Here is a 21,725-nt window from a genome sequence, read left to right on the forward strand (position 1 = left end):
AATGGGCCAAACATCCCTTGAGCATTGATTACTATTGTGACATGCTAGTGAAATGAAATACAAAAAATATATTGATTCAAAGATGGCTTACATAGGAAGAAAGAAATGATTTGTGGTGGTTTCTTTGTATAGAAAAAAAAGAAGTAAACCAGAAAATAGTGTTTAGAAAGGTTACAGCTCATAGAACATATTTTTAACTTGACTTGCCCTACAAAGCAAAAGTTGGGTGAATCATGGAGTCTCACATTTCCGAGCTGAGAACAGACGTTCAGACCAATAAATAATCACCAGCGGCGAGCCATGTGAGTCTGTCATCGCCGCTGCCTGCAGCCATGATGGGCGCACATGAGAGACTGTACCGGTTGCCCTTTACTGTGGTGCAAATTACATGCAGAAGTGGCATGTCAGACATGTGCGACTGTTGGCCTCTGAATACATATGGAGTAATCAACATTGTTTAAAACGCTCATTTGCATATGCATGCGCCATTAATTTTATGCAGATGAGGCGACGGCGACTGCACGAGTGTGACTCTCCTTGTAACCCGATAGTATGGCTGTCAGGAGAAGGTTACCACAGGAGGCAAAGTCATTAGTATATTAGTCCCTCCATATAGATTCAGTCCCTTTCCTGATGATAAATGAACAAGTTGAGCTGACCAACTTTCCAATGAAGTATGTCCTTTTTGTATGCTTTCCCATGCCAAATACAGCACACTGATTTACAAAGAGCCCATAGGGAATGAAAGATAAGACGCTATGCACATTTGTGGCGTAAAACGCATTCCCACATTACGGAAGAGCCCAGTTTATCCCTCAAACCATGATAATGTCACTTTTTTCAATTATGCATGCACCGCATGAGAAGCCCAGTTTATAAGTGGTCATTTATTTTCCTTTGCGGAATGAACATCACTGGTTGACGTGATTTGCATTAGAATGTGATTACGGTGTAGTGGACATATCTCCTTGTAAGATATTCTGTTTCATCCCTGTAATAGCCTCAATCTAAAAAAAAAAATATCTCGCTGTGCACTAAAAATCCACGGAGAAATTGAAATGCTCTATCAAGTGTGTTTTTAAAAAGCCAAAATATATACAGAGAAAGTGCCTCGTTATATCTGGCCAAATATTCTGCTCTGATTCTTAATGTTACGGCGATCATACTCTGTGTGAACTGTATTTGCATAATGCAACAGAGAAGTACTACGAGCACAAATACAACACATGATGCACTCTGGTTTTGGGTTGGAGGGAGGTGCTTCACACAGATGTGCGTTTGAGGAGTTAGATATCCCCCCCTATCACATCCCTTGCCACGTAAGCCCCCCTTAGTCGATGCTTCCGGAAAAGGGGCCGAGGAAGACTGGCGATGACAGCCATGCTCGGAGGAAGATGGTAACAAGATGTGATGCATAACACATGAGAGGATGGGGTGTCATTACAGGGGGATGAGCAGGCTTCATCAAGCACATCAAAAATGCATTTCAGATGACACCCCGCTTGTGATGCGCTCACTTACAGAGACAATAACAGTTATTATGCTGTGTTGTGTTTATTGGGAATATGGAGGCAGTTTGCGTACAGATGGGTTATTGGATTTTCATGTGTTGGAAGTTTTTGTGGTTGAGTTGTGAGTTGCAGTGCAACAACAAGTAGGCTATATATAGAATGTATTTATAACTTGAGTACTTGTTGGGGGGTTTTTTCATTATATTTTTATTTCTAAGTGTGCTGGAAAAAAAATACATACTTTTCATAAAAGGAAGACAGCATTTCTTAAGAAGGACCTATTTTGGTATTTCCTGTTCCCCATCCCTGGTATTCCCTTGCTGAACTCTTCAGGGCTACCCAGAAGTCTGCTGGGATAATGCTGGGAAATTTAAGAGAGAAGTACAAAAAAACTGCTGAGCTCTTAAAAGTTGTAGGGCAATAATGTTTTCCTCCACTTGCCTGTTAGCTAACAAAAATGCTTAAATACAATGAGACAAAATACACAAGAGTGATCAATATTTTATGTAACGGCTCAGGCAGTTGGAGGTTGGGAGAAGATGAAAAACATATTGGATTCATTCATCTTTTTTTTTCCAGATTATCTAATTCAAGGTCAGTTTGATTTACGTACACTTTTGCCTCCCTCTAATCCATCCATTTATTTTTTTGTCACGTTACGGTTCGCTATATAAAAATAATTATGGGCAAAGTTTATTCATCCTTTTTTAATTTTCTAATTAACTCTTTCCTGGATGAAATATAAAACCATTTGAATCAGTGCTATCTGGTAGGTCAACCCGCCCCCCCCCCCCTGAGTCACGAGTGTCACGATCCACCCTACTCACCATGTCACTGTCCACATTCTCCTTCCCTGCTCAATGTTCCATGACAACAAGGTGAGGCGGACAGCAGAGGTTAGGCAGAACAGCTGCTTCCTGGGTTGGAAATTCCAGCCATTGAGGGCCATCTGTCTATATGTTCACTGATGTATGTGGGAGCCATCTATCAGGCCGCGAGCCCCGCAGCTGCCGGGGCCGTCACAGCCCAGCCTGCCACCCGCCCGCCGCCTGCCTGACTGCCTGCCTGCCTGCCTTCTCCCAACCTCAAGCCCAATACAATGAGATCTCCTTCTTCACTTTGTGACACGCAGAATAGGCTGACTTGATTAAGTCCCGGGCTCTCATTATGTTAGGTAGGGGTGTAGAATTTCAATGATAATCCATAATGCATGACCGGGGGTTTTGTTGCCATGGTGACATAAATTCAAGGTTACCAGCGCAGACGCATAATTGGGTGCGCATTGAGCGCTGAAGAGGTGCTGTTAAAATTCCCCTCATGAAAGTGGAGCATCAATCATGCTGTCGCAGATTGCAAAAGTACTCATAATCAGACGAAATGTCAGACAGAGAGAAAACGTCACAGTGGGACACCTCTTCCCACTTTTTGAAAAGTAACCCAAACAAATGTGAATAGGAAACATCTTAACCTAGTAATATAGTCATTTTCTGATGAAAAGCTTAGATTTTCGTTTTTGGAATAGAAAAAACTTCTACCACTACTAAAGTTGTGCTTCGACAGTTGGGAAAAACACAATATTTAAAAAATATTATTTCTGCAGTATAATACTTGCGTTTTGCTTACATTTTAACTGTGTGGTGACCACTTTTTGGTCAAGTTAAATCATTTTAGCTGGATTTAAAAATCACCTTCACCTCATCAACTGCTGCCTGTAATTGTGTTTGTGTTTAAGCCCCGCCTCCGTCACGATTTCATTGGTCCCTGGTTTTAAATGATTTTCGATACATCATTTGATAAAATAGACACCAATTATTATAGCACAACCACTGACTGGTCTGATTTCTCTGTGTGTGTGAGATCATCTTAATTTCTTTGACTTAATTTTTCACTGCTTGGCTCTGTGACCGTGTTTCTTCTGCTTTGAAAAAAAACATCAGTATTTGGACATAGTGTTTTTTATCAGATGGCAGCTACATTTTCTATTTTCTTTAATCCCCAGTCTCGTTTTTTCTGGCTTAATTTGTAATTAAATCGGTGTCAGTTCATTTGGCTCCTTATCTTGCTCCGCCAGGCAGAGTGATAGCCTCGGTTTGTAAAGTTCCCGCCCCAAATGATGGGAATCAATGCAGCCAAGAGCTCAGGACCTGTGTGACAAGCAGAGATTCCAGCTGCGGGCTCATCCATTTGAGCTACAGACAAAAGCAAAGAAATATTTGCATTTTATGCCCCCCCCCACCTTTGAAATCCTATTGACAATCTATACAATTTTATTTTAATTGGTGGGGAGTCCAAATGGGTTCATAGAGATGGGCAGGAATGGTGTCATCCCCAAATAAATATCACATTATGAAAACAAGAAAAAATTAATTTGTTCAATCGAATGTTCAACACCTAATACTGTCAGATGACAGCTAGTCCCATAACATTCACACAATCCTGAAATCCCCCCCGTCCATCAATGCAGCACCCACTACGGTTAATAACCATACATCAAATGAGATTCATAAACCATTAAGATGGTGCTTATTATCTCTCGGACGTGCTAGTTCAGGTATTCATAGCCCGGAGGTATAAACCTCCAGACCAATAATCTCTTCCATCTATGCAATATTTCCCTCCTTTTATCACATGAATAATGCTTTGTGTCATAATTTACCGGAACATTTCTCATCCCAAGATTCATACACTGTACTGAATTCATTTTCACTGCTTGCACACTTCACTGCGATCCCATTTTTCTGCAGTGTCGCAACTACAAGGTCAAACATCGCTTGTGGAATGGAATGTGGTTGGTTCATGGTGGTAATCAGGATTTTGCTGCTGGAATTCCAGCAACTATCTTTGGGACAGGTGCATTAAAAATGCATGCTGTTTACTTAAACGCAAATGACAGGCAAGGCTTTTGAAAAGAATGTGAAGGTCTTTAGCAAGTGTCAAATCGTGAAGGGCCTTCTGACTAAATGTTGCTCAAAGCAACAGGAGAAACCGTTTTGTTACAGAGTACAAAGGAAAACAGTTCATTAGGAGGAAGACTTTTCAATTAAAAAAAAAAAGCCTTTTTTCAATTTTACCTCCCTACCAAATTTGCCACATATCATTTTGATGAGCACGCAAGATTCAACAGGATTCCTACAAAACATTTTCCTCCAGCTTTCATTTTAATGAGCGCCGTCATTCTTGCTCCAGTCACACACAGATGCTGGAGTTCTGTAGAGATCAACACAAGGCTTACCAAGCCAATTAAATGCTATCAGATGTTCACGCCCAACAAGCTCTTTAGCATATGTGCCACCTGTGCAGCACAGTTCTCCACCACGCTTACAGAAGCAGTGTTGCGGAACCTCCAAAGTCGGGCACCCCTGTGGTATACAAATTCGTATATATTTAAAAATGTATATATCTTTTTTTTCTTTACTCTTTGCTCATTTATATTGTGCACTATTTAGAAACATCTGTGATGGTTTAGGTCAGTCCAGACGTATTAAAGATCAAATGGTGAATCGGTTTGTGCAGTAGCCAATGAATACATCATCACGTAGGACAAGAAGGCATGTCGGTTAGCATCGTACTTCTTTTTTTTCCACTTCATTGTCTTACCATTGACTTTACCATTAATTTAGTACAGGTGAGTGATGGATAGTGGCACATTACGACTTATAACATTCCGTTTACGTAGCCACCGTTGTACGTAAATCGAACACCATCCTCACAGTTTTCTGCTTGGAGTGAGTGTGTGTGTTTTGGCCTAATTTACTTATTTGCCTCTAAAATAGTCTTAGCACTGACTGCAATCAGTGACTGCTCTCTTGTCTTTTATGAATTTGTTAGCCTTTGGGATTTGGGGATCCCACTTCTCTGCATGCCCATCTATGAGAGTGAGGGAGAGAGGAAGAAGGCAACTCGCTGTCCCCCACATGAACCCCTGATACTGTCCAATATGTTATATTCAGCCATTTTACTTGTCAAATGGTTGATGTGTAGCTCCTATGGAGAACAAACATGAGCAATGAGTAATGCTTTGCTGTGACCTGACCTCTACTTGTATTTATGTGCAAGTACATGTTTTGTTTGAATATAAGCAATGTGTAACCAGAGTGACACTGCCTCGGCAGAGTCCCGGCTACCCACCGGGAAAGAAAAATAAATCAATACAAGTGCGATTGGAGAATTAGAAGTAAAGTAGGAAGTTGAGAGAGGGGAGGAAAGTGGGAGGGAACGTAAGGAATATATTGGTCAAGCTCGCAAGCGTGTCAACAAAGCGGTGTAAAGACTTGTCACTCTTGGTCAGCGCGCTTACTGCTCGGCGACTGGCGAGGAATGCGTCGGGTCATTCAGCTCTTTAGAATAGGCAATGCTCCTTTGGCCCTTCCTCCCTGTGCTCCACCATTGTATCTGCAAGAACATTGTTCACCAGGTTCTTTTGTGCCTTTGGAGGTCCATTCTCAAGACATGCACCAAGACCCCCTGTGCAGTTCGACCCTTGTCGGTCTTCAAACAGCTGTCCAGGATCAAGCTGGAGACACCCAAAGCCTCGCTCCAATTTGAGCCAATGCATTACAGATGTTTATCCGACTGAGCTCGACTGCAGACTAGATGATAATGCATACTTCTATCTTTTAGCACTAGGGTCTTGGACCAAGTTGACCTTCGCTAAGGATTTCTTCATTCGGCTATTTCCAATGTGATTGAATCGAGCCTAGCTTAGTGGGCCATAATAAGCTCTTCCCAATGCTCCACCGAGCAGATCTCCAATCCGCAAACGGTGACCTCTCCCCATTGTAATGTTTACAAGGTCAAGGTTGAGGGAGGTCACCGTTTCTGGCTTAGTTAAATTGCCGTGCCCTTTTTTTTTGTAATGGATTACCAACTTGGTGATGGGTTCATGCTCAGTGTCACTTTTATCAAGGGCAAGAGAATAATATGAGGACAAGCAAAGGATTTAAGGCTAAATGCAGACAATTCAAGCATCGCAACAGATATCGAACACATACCGCAATGGTGGTGGGATTTGCATAACCTGGTCGGAGGAAGATAGCGTAGGAAAACACTCTCTTGGAGCTGACCGTCTGAAGGATCATTTGAGTGATTTATGCAGGAAATTGTATTTGCGAAGCAAGGGAGATAATTTAATAAAGAAAGGCCTGGCCAAGTCCTTAAGAACAGAGGGGGGGGGGGGGATTCTTTGCTGAAAAATGATACGGCCGCCCGTCTGAGGGGAGTGCAGATAGTGAAGGCCAATATTTACTGTGGATCTGTGCTCCTTCTATTTCCTGTCTTAGTCTTTAACATTATCTCGTCTTGTTTCCTGAAATGTATTATACACATACATATAAATGTTTAATATATGCAAATGTAACCCTCTTTCATTTCCTTTTATGCAAATGTTGTTTCATTATTATTTGCTGGAAAAGGACGAGAATATCAGCGGATCGCCGCACGGCTTTAACTATAGCAGTGAATAATCACACAATTACAGCGGCAAAGAGAGCTGATAACGTCATGTTCATCACATGCACAGCAATAGTCCTTGACATGTTATTAGGTACTTTGTTGAAAAGGGAGATTTTTAAAACAGCAGGCAGCAGTAACAAGACATGGATGATGAGCTGAAAAGTCCTCAGGATCATATAAGGATGTGTTTTGGTGACAAAGTATTTTTGTTAGGGCTTCAAGTAATGGCAACAGGTGGATACAGTTTTGTTGTGGCTTCTGGTAGTTAATGGAAAAACTTCCTGTCGCTATACATTATAAATAAGAATTGTTCAAAACAACTTAAGTGAATTAAAAAAAATTTCTTATGGCACCCGATGATCTCTAACAGGAATCACTGGTACACTTTTGCTTTATTCTGTTGATTGTTCCTCGCATTGTATCCTTTCACCACTCCAATGTTTACCCAAGAATCATAAAAAAAATTAAATGTTTTGATATTTTGCTCAAATTCAGCCCATGTGTTCACATTAAGATTAAAAGATTAAAGTCCCAATGATTGTCACACACACATCTGGGTGTGGTGAAATTTGTCCTCTGCATTTAACCCATCCCCATGTGATTTTAATCCATCCCCTGGGGGAGAGGGGAGCAGTGAGCAGCAGCGGTGCCGCGCTCGGGAATCATTTGGTGATCTAACCCCCCAATTCCAACCCTTAATGCTGAGTGCCAAGCAGGGAGGCAATGGGTCCCATTTTTATAGTCTTTGGTATGACCCGGCCGGGGTTTGAACCCACAACCTTCCAGTCTCAGGGCGGACACTCTACCACTAGGCCACTGAGCACATGACCGTCTATCAAGGATTTTTTTCTTCCTTTTTGCAAGAGGCAAAAATTATTGAACATGTCGGAACATGCCGTGGCTTCCACAAGCAGAGCATTCTTTTTACATCCAAAGTCAAACTGCAATGATGTAACCCATCATGGAAAAGCAATGCAACAGTAAGACTACAGGATGTGTATGTCTAACTATTTGACTTGGCTTTTTAAGAGAATGGGGCGGTACGTGACAGCAAATTTGCGAGCGTGTGGTGAAATGTCAAGCTCTTTCAAGCCCACTGGCCAGCGTGGTGCACACAGACGAGTATTATAGAAGTGGGGCAATTGCAGCAAGCCCCTGTGATGGCCCATAGAGTGCTCCCTATATGCACGCAGAGTCATTGGGCAGATGTGACCTCGTCGGAACACAGAGGCTCTTTGTGTCCATGGGATTTAGAGTCCCCTGGGCCTCCTGACTCTAAACATTAACAGACTTGCTGCAGGAGGAAAGAGAGAGACCCTTACTCGGCTGACATGCAACATTAAACGGGGGCCAAGTCACACGGCGTACTTATACAATATCGTGAAGCCTCTTAAATGTACACGCAAAAACACATTTAAGGAGTCCAGCAATGAAGTAGTTAGTGAAAATGTAGCTGAGATTGAAGAAAGGACATATCTACTCACAGTTCCAAGTTCTTACTAACAGTTTTGGCTGTCAACACTCGAGCATTCCTCAGTTGTCACAGCTTTGCATGACCTCAGCAAAAAGTTTGCATATGCGCCGATTGTTTCCGAAGATCACAAAATGTTTGTTTCACTGAGTGCAGCAAATACTCAGCTGCAATCTTGCCAGAAACATCTAGACTTGGATCTCATATGAAGTCCAAGTTGAATCCAGTTGAATACACAACACTAAAATGTGGGTCAGGGGACCCGGCCATCAGCTGGCAGGAAAAAAAAAAATCAGTACATGCATCTAGCCAAATGATTAACTAGCTGGGAAGAATAAAACCAAGCAATAACCTACAGTCCAGTTGACCCTTGACATGGTTCTAACGCTTACCCAGTGGTCAGCACTCGAGCTGCATCTCGAGGAGTGGCACTCCAGGGACAAAGCAGAGGGAACCTTTTAGGGGGCCCACAATGACAGCGGCGGTTGGATGAGGTCAGTAAGGTTTGATACCATCCTATTGAAGCTTTAATTGCTCATGGAGAGCTTATAGGGGCCCTCTGTGCATCCACTGTGAAAGGAGTGAACCAGTCGGGGTAATTTATAACCGGCCGGGGTGAGATTACAGGAGCACGATGCCCTTAAAAGCGCGGTATGCGTAGCGTGGCCCCTCTCTTCGGCTCAAGTGGTTCAATAGATGGCAATTGAGCTACTTGGGAGGTGGACCCACGTTCTCATCCAGCTTCTTGCCATGTAACGCTTGCTCGCTCGCTTCGAGATCGCCTCGCGGAAGGATATCAATCTTAATGAAGCTGCCAGGCCAGTGTCGTATCAACTTTAGACTACAGGCCTTGATAAGCATACCAATTCGGTTTAACAATAGCTCGGGTAATAACCGGGACAATAAGGTCTCACAAAGGATGGAGTGTGGGGACATCTGAATTTTATGGCTTCTGTCCGTGTTGTTGTGCTTGTGCGTAAATTGTGTTTGAATGTGTGTGCGTCTGTGGTGGAGAAGTAAAAGAGAACATCGAGCTATACAAGTCATGGATGGCACAACATCCAAATCCTGATGTCTGCTTCAGCCAGATCACATACATAATGCATACTTTAAAAGTAATTGAATGTCTGTAGGGTTAACCGGTCATGAAGAGAGCGTCAAACTAAGGTGGAACATTTAAGAGCCAAAACAATCCGCCTATCATTCAGAGATTTTTTTTTTCTCCCCCAACACAAAGCAATACATTGGCCAAGCAATAGCTCATAACTTGAAAAACTCGTAAATTGAGGTACCGTATTTTCCGCACTATAAGGCGCACCTAAAAACCTCCAATTTTCTCAAAAGCCGACAGTGCGCCTTATAATCAGGTGCGCCTTATATATGGACCAATATTGAGCCACTACAGCAGGCGTGTCCAAAGTCCGGCCCGCGGGCCAAATGTATATATCTTATATATGGACAAAGTTTTAAAATGGGCCATTCATTGAAGGTGCGCCTTATAATCCGGTGCGCCTTATATATGGACAAAGTTTTAAAATGGGCCATTCGCTGAAGGTGCGCCTTATATTCGGGTGTGCCTTATAGTGCGGAGAATACGATACACGTAAGACAAGGTACCACCGTATGTTGGTTTACAGTCTGGCGTTATCTCAGCAACCAGATCGTCTCGAACGGAGGTTCTTCTTGACTGCTTGTGATTTAGAGGGCATTAGAGGACAATGTGTGACTTTGTGTCTATATTGTAGGCTTCCGTCACATGAGCGCCGGTGCTCTTTAATTTATTATGGTGGCTTTATTGGGGCTTTATCACTCACATTAGCAACATTACACGCCACTTTCATCTGCAATGTTTTTCTAGGATTAAATATTGAGGAGGAGGAGATGGTAACCACAAACTTATTTGAGAGGGAAGGAGGGAGGAGGGGATTTCCATGGCGACTTCCTTGCAAGGGCAGGCAGACATGTGGTTGGATGTTTGATGTCAGCTTGGAGGAATTTGTTTGCACAAATGGCTTATATGTCATTGAGGCCTTTTATTACCTTTCTAATTGTCGACAAGGAATTTGGGCTGAGATCACATTTTCTGCATTTGAAACAGCTTTGGTACTCAAGCCGAATTTGAAATCACTCTTGATTCAGGGCTTTACGACACCAAGAAATGTGATGATCCACTTGATTCATTCATCGGATAAAAGCTGACAGACGCCACCGAGCAGACTCGCTCGTCACAGTCGGCTTTTTGAATGGCGGGCCTTTAATCTCGCTTTTGCAGTCCAAAAGAGCTAATTAAAACGAGACACCAGTGCACTTACATCACAGACCTGGATGTACCCAAGCCATTATAATCGTGACTCCTCTTGCCCCTTATCTGTTTTGACACTGATACAGACATAATAAACACACCCACACATTGCAGGTAGAAACAATTCACACTTGTATATATGATCAATGAGAGGATGATTGGTGGAGAGGCTGCACGTAGTCTATGGTGAGGCTCAGCTGGACATATGAGATATTTATAGATCCAACCACTCCGCGGATTGATTGTCTGGTGGGTTGTTTCGTATCGATCCCGGGGTTGAGGAAACTGCAAACACGCCACAGGTCAGACCGACATCCACACACACCTTGGGAATCTGGAGGCTGGAAATATATCATGGACAGGGTAGTGGGAGGCAACAATACAGAAGAGCCCAGACGCTTGAACCTCCCTGAGGTCATACAATTCGGAATTAATTCAGGAAAAATACAACATCTCTGAGTGAGATAGCGGTGAACCACTCAAAATCCCGATGAGTGCGTTTTTTTAGCTATTTTGGATATTCTCAAATATGAAACAGCATTACCAACGAATGTTCATGACTTACATACTACCCTCATTATAAATCTGTAACTTATAATTTTTACACTTTGTCCAATTTGTTTGAGCTGGAGACTAGAGACCGGTAGAATCTATCAATTGTAGAAGTTTAGCATGAATCCATCGTGTTGTTTGATCAATCTAACATTCCTATCAATAGGGCTGTGCTGTACACTAAGTCCGGTCTTGAATCAATGTACTGGATTTCACTAAGAGGAGGCGACCAGCCTATATTTTAGAACGACCTAATTTGTTGCCTAAACAGGCTGCGGTAGAGTGCGTCAAGTCAATACCTCTGCACACCTTTGTCAATTTGCTCTTGTGTTTTTGCAGCATTACTGACTGCTTTTAGAACCCAACAAGCTGAAGTTCCTTTATTTATTTTTCTACAGTTGAAATGTGCATTTTAATGTTCTTTTTTTGTGTCTTTGGTGTGCATGAAATTCTTTGTCACTGCACTGAACAGCCAGGAGAGACGTGTGAACCACCTTGAATGAAAAGCTCCATTTCCAATTCTAAAATTGTCATCACACATTTCCTCTTTGCCATCACTGGTACCTTCATCACTTATGGAGGTAATCTTTCAGATGCCTACTGAGCTGTCAAATCATGCATAAAAGCGGTTCTGAGCTCAAAAACCTATGAATTTTAGAACTCAGCAGCTTTCAAGGTGCTTTAACTATTAAACGATAACCTTTTCTAAATTACAAATCATGGGAATGCATATCTCTAATGTTAATTTGGAAGTAGAGATTTTTTAAAGCGTATCAGTGATAGCTGTCTGAGCGGAAAGTAGGGTTCTATTCCTCTCTGTTTTGACACGGGAGTAGGATGATCCAAATAATAATGGCCTATCCGTCTACACCGAGCAGCTAGGCCGAGCTACTCAGCAATTACGAGGAGGTGGAGAAGGAGAACGTAGGGAGAGAGGCCTGTGTGCCCCCGCTGCTATAATTTAGGGCGCTGTTATCCATGCCATCAGTTCAGATTGTAATTCAAGAAGCAACAGTGTGGAGGGCCTGCTCCTTTTTTATGCATGGCCATTATTGGGGGCTGGGCTGGGGAGGGGTGAGATACAGTAGTGGCTTTTAGCACACGAGAGGCCAGACATAGATTGGCTGTCCAAGTGTTTTACAATTGAATGTGCTAAAGCGCTGCCACCAGCCACACAGGAAGCCAAGCATGCGGGCCCTGATTCAGGATTTTTTTCTCACTCGCCACCCCTCCAACCCCATCCACCCCTCCTGCTGTCCTCTACTGCAGGCCTCAGTCATGGCCGGTGAGGACCGGGGCTGTTATCCCCCTCGGTAATTACCACCATTAAAGCTAATCCTGCTCCAATTCAAGCTGCTTTTGTTTTCAGCTTTATCTGCTCAGTTATGGAGACTTTCTCTTTTCAGAGCAGGACACAAAAGACAGTTTTCAGAGTTGGTAATTATCTGTTATACCCCCCCCACCCCACCCCCCTTACTCAAGACATGGAGGACAGGTGTATATGTGTCATCTATCCATCTTCTTTGACCTTTGTCTGCTCTTCATATCACTAAACTCCTTTTCACTCGTTTCCATTCTGGCCAACGAGAAAGATTAGCGTCACATTTGGTGCTGGATGAGAGATTAACAAGATGGAGCATGAATTTATCAATCTCTGTGACAATACCGCCACACATGTAATTATTCCGGCACTTATTAGCATGATGGGAATGCGGCCGGCTAATTTTTCGCAGTAATTGCTGCACTATTTTTACGATGCCTTAACTGCTATTAATCACATTGATGATTCGGTAAATGTAGCGCAAAGATTTCTATTCATTTCCATTTCCTCTGACCTATCGCTCAGCAAATCAGCCTCTTATCACGCGAATAAAAAGATCATTGTTACGTAAAAGAGCCAGCTCCTTCCGTGCACGACATGCTTTAATGGATTTTTTTTTTTTCCCAAACATAATTTTCTCCAAATCAACTCCATGTCATCATTTTCAATTAGCACCCTCTATGCAGCTGTTGAAATCAGACTTTTTTTGTCTAATAGTATTCAGCACATCATCGCATTTCGTACACAAACAGAATAACATAATTACAGCGAGTCAATCAATCATGACATGTACGACAAAAGGAAAGAACTCAGATGTATCAACCCACACTACCTTTTTACAAAACACTCATTGAATTATTTGAAATTCAAATATTGAATCTTGACAACTTGTTAATAGTGAATTTAATTCATTGTAATTTAATTCAATTTGTTGTGGGTAAACACCGCACGATACTGGGTATCCAACCAGATAAGAAAAAGATTGACCATCAATATTGAAAGAACGGCTGCTTGTGCACCTCATTTAAATAAATAAATAAATAAATAAATAAATAAATAAAGGAAATATAAATAAAATTAAATCACAACCATGAACACAATTGGTGTGACTGTCACCAGGAATCCACACGGCTTTTCTCCGGCATGATATCACGTTGCCGGAGTCACCCACTCACAGCTCAACTTGGCTCCAGATGGTGCTTCACTTCCTGGTCCCTAACCTGCTGTGCTGGGACTGTCTCTGATTGGCGAGTCCACCTGCTCCTCTTTCCTCCGCCAGCCAAATGATTGACAAGCACCTTCCCCAAACAGAGGCCCCGATGCTGCCGGTGTTCTGTCGCTGAGTGACAACCCCCATGGTGAGCGCCTCCTTGCTGACCATTCCGGGCATGACATCATTAGTTTCTCTCTATCAAACAGCTGGTTGGGATTCCTGGTGTTCACGAAATCAGATGTCTGACTCCTCACTGAACGTAAATAACATCAATTAGGTGTCCCGCAAAAAAATGCTGTCAGTGGCAGGATGCGTTGCCTGTGTGCCAATGAGGTAAATCAAAGCTCATGTTTATTGATTTCAACCAGCAGTAAGATATACAGTCATTGAGAGTTTAATTTTATTCCCAGGCTACCACTACACCAATCAAACTTGGCAATATTAAAACACACCATAACACTATGCTGTGATCTCATTTTTAGAACCGTTTTGAGATTTTACGGAGACTTACTGGAAGCATGTCATCCAAATGATTGTTATGAAATCATTTTCCTACAACTATTGCACATTGTTGCTTTAAAGTTAAATAGTCATTAATGCTGTTGAAATATTTACCAAAGTTTTGATATTGTTGACCAGTCTTTGAAATAAATAAATGTACCTGTCATGGTAGGACATATTTTTGTCCATTTATTTATTATAAATTTAATAAACACACAAACACAAGTACGGGTAGCTAATGGCAACGTTTCCTTTAGCACCTGCGGGCATCTTTGGGCAATATGCTGGCACAGCACCTTCAGCATTGGAGCTAGTCGTCTTTCAGGCCACAGGCAGTGTTTGCCATAAGGAGCGAGTTTATTTTCAGTTTGTCTTTCCAGCTTTGCCCCAGTACTCAGTCATAGAATCCATCGTGTTGTTTTCAATATTTAAATACCATCAATATAAACTTTCTGTATTTTCACTCCTTTTCCGTCTGGCCTTAATATTCCCTTCTCCAGTTTGTTTCTTCAAGGGAGGGCATATAAATAATAAATCTAGCATTTTTGTGAGCCGTCAATTAGCAGGACCTCACACCCACCTTAAAAATGACAAATTATTTCAATTTACGGCAGCAGCCTTGAGCACTGGAGTGTGTTTGATGCCGTTCCAGTTTCTCTAATTATTTGAAACCACATTGACACGAAGCGACTTTGTTTAATGCTGTTGTCACCTCATTGCAGGCAATTTGTGACCACAAGGCATTTGGATTGTTATGCTGCCGTTGTATATATTTTTCTCAACTGTGAGGAAAAGTGTTTTTCTTATTCTGTGGAGATTAGCCATCTGGCTGTGGGATGGAGAGATCTCTCTGCTTGTTAGTGACTCGCTTTCACAGTTTCTCCCTCCACCGGGCTCAAAGCGTCCTGAGTGACACCGCTGCCCACTCACACTGACAAAAATACTCCACTAACTGGATGGCATATGTGAGCCATTCACCGCAGGCCTTGTGCATGTGTGTGCGTGCATGTGCAAAAAGTAAAACGAAAGATGAAAAAAAAGTGTGGGGTTTTTTTTGGTCCTTTTCCATCGTCTATGGGAGACGGGGAATTAAAAGAGAAATCGTACAGATGTCTTTCCTCGATAAACTGGATTCTCACGTCAAAGTCTGGGACATCTCTCCCTCTGAGGGTTTGTGAATATTTGTCCAAACTTGGCGCGAATGGTGAGCACATGTGAGAAAAGGTATGTTGAAATATGTCGGACAAATTGGACTTTGTTAGCCGTTGCCTGCAAAGCTCTGCAGATGGTCTAATTGAAGTTGACACGGCTTTAGGTCTGCGGCTTCCTCTTTGGCTCGCCCTCTATTTATCTTCTTGCTCATGTTAGAGTCATTAGTCATATTGCTCTCATTGTCTTGCGAGTCTGCCAAAAAACATGAATCACATTTTAATAAAGCTTTCATTGTCAGATGACGCCTTATCGGATTCTAAATAAACTTCTTCTCACAAAGTGGGAAGAGAAGTGTGAAATATCCACAAATACTCATCGAAAGGAACGTAAGTGGAGCACATATCATTGGGATATTGTTTTTTTTTGTCAAGATCTAGAGATATTCCACACATGTGCTCAACCTGATCCCAACCAATATAAAAGATACGTATTGATAGTTTTTATTCATTTTAGAGCTTTACAATTTCAAACACCTTCTAAACTATTTTTTGTGGGTCGTCTATGTTACCATTTCACACCGTCATTTTTCGGACTGCAGAATTTCACATTGTCAGAAGCTTCTAGCATCAGTAGCAAATCAAAACAAACCCTTGAATCAGCGATTTTAGATAGATCAGCACTAAAACAATAATAACAATAATAATTACAATAATAATAAAATATTGGAATCAAACAACTTTCAACAGGGGGCGCCATTCTGCAAAGCCAAACTACTACTAAAGTGAGAAAATGCTCAAAGGGGGCAGCTGGTTCATTCAAACACACACACACACGCATACACGCACACACACACACACAGCCTCTTAGAAGCTAAAAACAAGAAACCTCTTTGACATTTACGCAGGGCTGCTGCTTCTTTTCAGATGCACTGTGGGGTATGACAATACCCGCTGCAGGAGAGGCATTGAAAAGACTTGTGGGGAGACAGGAAGCCTCCACTAGCACATTGCACCTGGTCCTACCTACACCAGCCGCACAAAAACAACCACTTGATTGAGTGAATACTGCGGGACAACAGAGCCAATAAAAGAAATAGAGTGGTGAAACAATGCCAAATGATGTCACCTGGCAGTCAAGCAGACTCCCGGCTCTGCTCGGCCGCCGCTGACCGTTACGAGTCACTTACTCCCTACTTTGTTTGTGCTCCAATTTCCAGCTCTCGCCGTAGCCTACAAATGGCTGGCCGAGGCAATTTTTCAAAACACACTTCACAGATACTACGGGTGCCATGAAAGTCCCCCGGAGGAACATTTGCATGGAGGAGTGTTTATACTTCTCATTGATAGTCCATTTACTCCAGCAAACATCAAAGCGCAGAGTATCAGCTTTGTTGAACGCCATTTACGCTGGCACGCCACATTTGATGAAATAGACCGAAAGTGGCTCACTCTCAATGCCTCTCCTGCACTCTGAGGAAGCTGCAGAACTGATATGGGCTGCATAAAAATATAATCAAATGAATACAAAATAAGTTAATTTTGACATCTTTGGCTGATTACGGCTCCCATTTGCTAATATGAAAAGGCTCGAAAGGCCCTTGCTCATGTTCAAGGAACCAATTTCATATAGTGGAACCGCATCGTTGGATTCTTGAAATATAAATGATGGAACATATCATTTTTTGGAGATAAGTTTGAATATGTTTTTGAGTCTTCTTGTAATAGACTCGCTTTGCAAATTTTGTGTTGATGGATGCGACTGATGTCCAGGGATCATATTTTCCAAAATTCTGGATAGTATGTGTCAGTCCATTTTGATTGGGTTAGGAATCCCGAGAAAACAGGATGCACCATCGATCTGTTATCCAGAGTCGTCACATTTTCAGGTCCGTGCATGGACAAAAGGCAAATGTCGCCAAGGCGAGGCGCGAATGCAAGGTCTAAAACAAAAAGACAACACCATAAAGCATAGATCAAAACCAGATAGAAACCAATCACAGGGTTAATATAGACAACAAGACAATACTAAACATGACCTAAGACTGCTAAATCAATCGCGTTCCAATGACCGAACCCTGTGGGACACCACAGGAAGCTCACTAAAACAGAATTTGTGGAGCAAAGTGAGCCACTTCATGGTACCAGCCTGCGGCCCTGTGGTTGGGAACCACTAGACGAAAACACAGCGACCAAAGTCTATGTACTCAGGTTGACTGATTCCATGAGTATCGCATAGCCAGCTTAGTTTGCTTCCTGTGTTGCCTCTCCATTTGGTATCCATTTAACTCACTTCAAAGCCAATAAAAGACGAGTCAATTACAACAAACTGGGAACTTCATATTAGGGAAATAGGCCAATTATATTAAACCTAGCATGCTAGGGGTTAAATAAAAAAAAAAGGAGGATGACGTTGTATAGAAGCAAGGTAAAAAAGCGGCTGATTTGGGGCTTTCAATCTGCCAGTTAATCTTCAAAAAGCAAGCTGGCAGTGTGCTGGTCACTGATAAAAGCTGTTGTGGTCTGTCATCGCACAGCCTTCAATGCTCCTGTCAGGACGTCATTTGGAATCTCGGAAAACGCTAAGGGCAGGTGGAGAAAGGCCACGGAAATAAGGTGTGTGTGTGTGCTCACTTCTGCTTTAGTTTAATTCCCTGCAAACCTGCCAGTCTGTATATAAATGCTTTGGCTTTCACATGTCGGCGGGATGACCCCTGTCCAAGACTTGCCCTCCCTCCCCCTCAACACACACACATTATTTTGTCTCCCAGCATGCACAAACACACACTCGCACAGCCTCACACATGCACGTACATGTCGTAAAGTCAAACGCTGATCGTGTGATCATGGGTAATTGTGTGAGGCAAGGCCATAAAGTCCACCCAAAAAGTGTGTGTTAGTGTTTTATTGGAAGGTGTGCTTTTACGTCTGGGGACGGCGGTGCTGAAAGGCGAGACGGGGAGGTATCAAAGAGCTGACTTTGTTGTTTAAGGACAACCCCTCACCCAAACTCCCTTACTGCCACCCCGAGGTGGACCGCTGGTGAAAGACAGTGTTTACTGCCTGCTGACTGACAATGTAAAAACGCTCCAGCTGAGGAGCTAATTGAATACGGCAGAAAAAGTCACCCGTCCTTGTGTCCGTAGATGACTTCATCATTCATTTTGACACAAGATTATTTGAGATTCATACAGCAGTTTCGGATAACTTCATTCATTCAGCAAACATTATTCCAGACGTGAATTGGTGAAATAAATCTGCTCTTTGACTTCTCTCTGCGGGATCTCCAGATACTTGTAAATTGTGCAAAACTGCTTGTTTGAAGATCGGTTTTCCAGCCATAGAGAAAATCTGACAACTATATTAGTTGATGAGAAACGAACTGAATCATTTTTGTACTGTGTATATATATTTTTTAATTTATTTATTCATTTATTTTATATATATAGTATTTTATTGTGTGCTATTTAGACACCTGGGAACTATTTTAAAATGTGAAAAAATGGCTCAATGATATGTCTCATTAAAAAAAAAAAGTGAGGCGAACACCTGTTTGTCATAAGTAATATAACAGAAAGAGTCCAGTTCCAGAGCAGTAACCTGCATAGCAACAACCACTTCCAGGTCTTTGCAACCAATAACAAGCGGTGGCACATCGAGACATGCTGGCATAGCCGAGTGAGTCAGTCGATCTTTCTTTAGGCCCGGAGGTGAACGGGGTCAGTCGCCGCTCACTTCACAGAACCGAGACAAGCAGCACATCTGCTCTGAGGCTGATGCTTGGAATGATAATACCTCCTTCTCCTCTTTCTCCTCTCACTCTCATTTGCTCCCTCCCGCTCGTCCCCTTTTTTCTTCCCCGTCAATCCGCCTCCCTCCTTCTATCTGGTACTCTCATCATCCGCCGTTGCCGCTGTATGGGGCATTGACATTGTGTGGGAGGTGATTATTTGTGATCTGGCGACTCAGACTTGACCTTTTTCGTGTTATCCCCGCGACGGAAACCGACATGCGCGGACTCGCCTCCACCCATGTTTCCAATCCGGCCGTACTCTCGCTTTGACGATCGGTACAGATCTCATAAACCGCATGCCTGAAGTAATTAGCCAGCCTCACTTGTAATCCGTGTGGTTTCGAGGCTGTACAATTTTGGGGGGAATACGGTTTTTAATTACAAGTGTGGCTGTTTTAAAGGCTCCATGAAATAAAGAAGTGAACTTAAATTATAGATGTCGCATTGGAAAGCCGATTGGTTTCCTATAAAACAGTCTCTAATATATTTGTACCGTATATACTTTTAATCAGTCACATATTCGGCAAATGAATTGCACGGCGCTCTCCATTTTGTAACATTCTTTGGCTAACAAGTCCAAGTTGTTAGCAATTTACTCTGTTTTTCGTATGGAGCTGCAAAAGCGTACCTCTCTCCTGCCACTTCCTCTGAGCTTTGCTGTCACAGCAGTCGCTGTCAGTTTGAGGGCTGCCTACCCCCAAATATAATGGGGGTTTCTCCACTGCTTCCCTTGGGAGTGAATGGCGGGGAAGAATTCACCATGGCTCATTTGGAACATCGAAGGGTAGCTCCTTCGTCACTCCAGGCGGGTTTGTAGCTTTCCCGAAAGGAGGTGTTAAGACCGGCGGTAATACCGTCAAGGAAAGTACACACTTGCCTTGCGTATCTGTCATTACTGACAGATGATCAAATGTTAAAATAGCAAATAAACAGCATGATTAAAATACTCAAATGAGTTTCTCAACAACAGTGAAAATAAAATATGGTAGATCTTATGCTGGTCTCATCTGGTGTGATTTTCATTCTTGTCCTACTTTCACAAATGTTTTGGACACCTCGCATAGACACACTCCCAAACCACAGGCCTGTGTCTACGCTATGAGAGCTTCTTGTTGCTAGACAGCTGCATGCCTTGGCCTCCTCACAGCGGTAGACTGAGCTCCGAGGAGCTTGACAAAGAAGCTTAAAGTCCTCCCTAAGTCTGCAGCCCCTGGGTTGTCTGCATACCCCGAGCCCAGCTTTGGTAAAAGGCCTGAATGCAAGTTAAGCAGCTATGGTTACACCGCGGCAGACCCCCGCCGCCGCACTCACTTGTATTACCATTTTTTCCCCGAGCTGCTTCAGTCTTATAGCCCGGCAACAGGTTCCTCCGGTGCTCTCCTCTTATTTCATAACACCATGAAAGAGTTGACAGCCATGCTGCTGCTGCTGCTGCTGCTGCTGCTGCTGCTGCTGCTGCTGCTGCTGCCGCTGCCGCTGCCGCTGCCGCTGCCGCCGCTCTTAGGGGACGAGGTGCAAGGTTAACCCCCTTTGGGAATGTGTGGGTGTACAGGAGCATGTACGTCTCACACACATACGGTCATGTTCTTTGACATGAATCTGCATTGTCCCATGTCGTGTTTTCTGAGGGACAAGACAGGTCATTAATTAATTGTATCTATTATTATTCGAACCAACTTTAAATGTCACTTATGAAACTCTTTTGCTACCCATAGTGTAACCTCGGGACAGATTATTTCTTTTTCCTATGGGAAATCCGGCAGACCAACATCCAGGAATGTATTGAGTTCAACCTTAATATAAACAATTTGCACCAACTGGTAATACACACACACACATGGAATGAACGAGCACATGTCTTCGGAAAGTCAAAGTAGCGAGAAACTTCTGTGTCTGATTCCGCAAATGAGGAATGCACAGTATCTGAATGTGTGTGTATAAATCGTCTATATTGCACCAATGTTCGTACCTGTGTGTATGTGTGTGTTTTTGAACTGTGTGCGTGTGTGGGAGGTGGTATTCAATGTCGGCAGCTGGAAGTACTCAGAGCTAGTGCTCCTGCTGCAAACAGAGAGAGAGAGATAGAGAGAGCAAGAGAGAGAGAGAGATTGAAAGCAAGGAGATGCCTGCACAAAGAAGAGAGGCTAAGAGAGGTACCAGCACAGACTCCATCTTTACAGGGGTTGAGCTCTTGCAGAGTGAAAGCCCCTATAGAAAGAAAGCAGGGCTCTCTCAACTCTATACACACACACACACACACACACACACACTCACACAGACTTCTGCAACCGACCACCAAGGCCAGCAGGAGTGCACAGCAGTGCTCCTTAGGAAGGCCTTGTTTGGACTCGCAGCTATGTGCAAAGAATAATAAGAAGCACGACAATGTTGGTCCAGACACGAAACCTCTTATGAGTACACACACACGGTCTCCCTCGTCTCTTGGACAGATGCTCCCTTTG

The sequence above is a fragment of the Syngnathus acus genome, chromosome 22 (genome assembly GCF_901709675.1).
Source record: "Syngnathus acus chromosome 22, fSynAcu1.2, whole genome shotgun sequence".
NCBI lineage: Eukaryota > Metazoa > Chordata > Actinopteri > Syngnathiformes > Syngnathidae > Syngnathus > Syngnathus acus.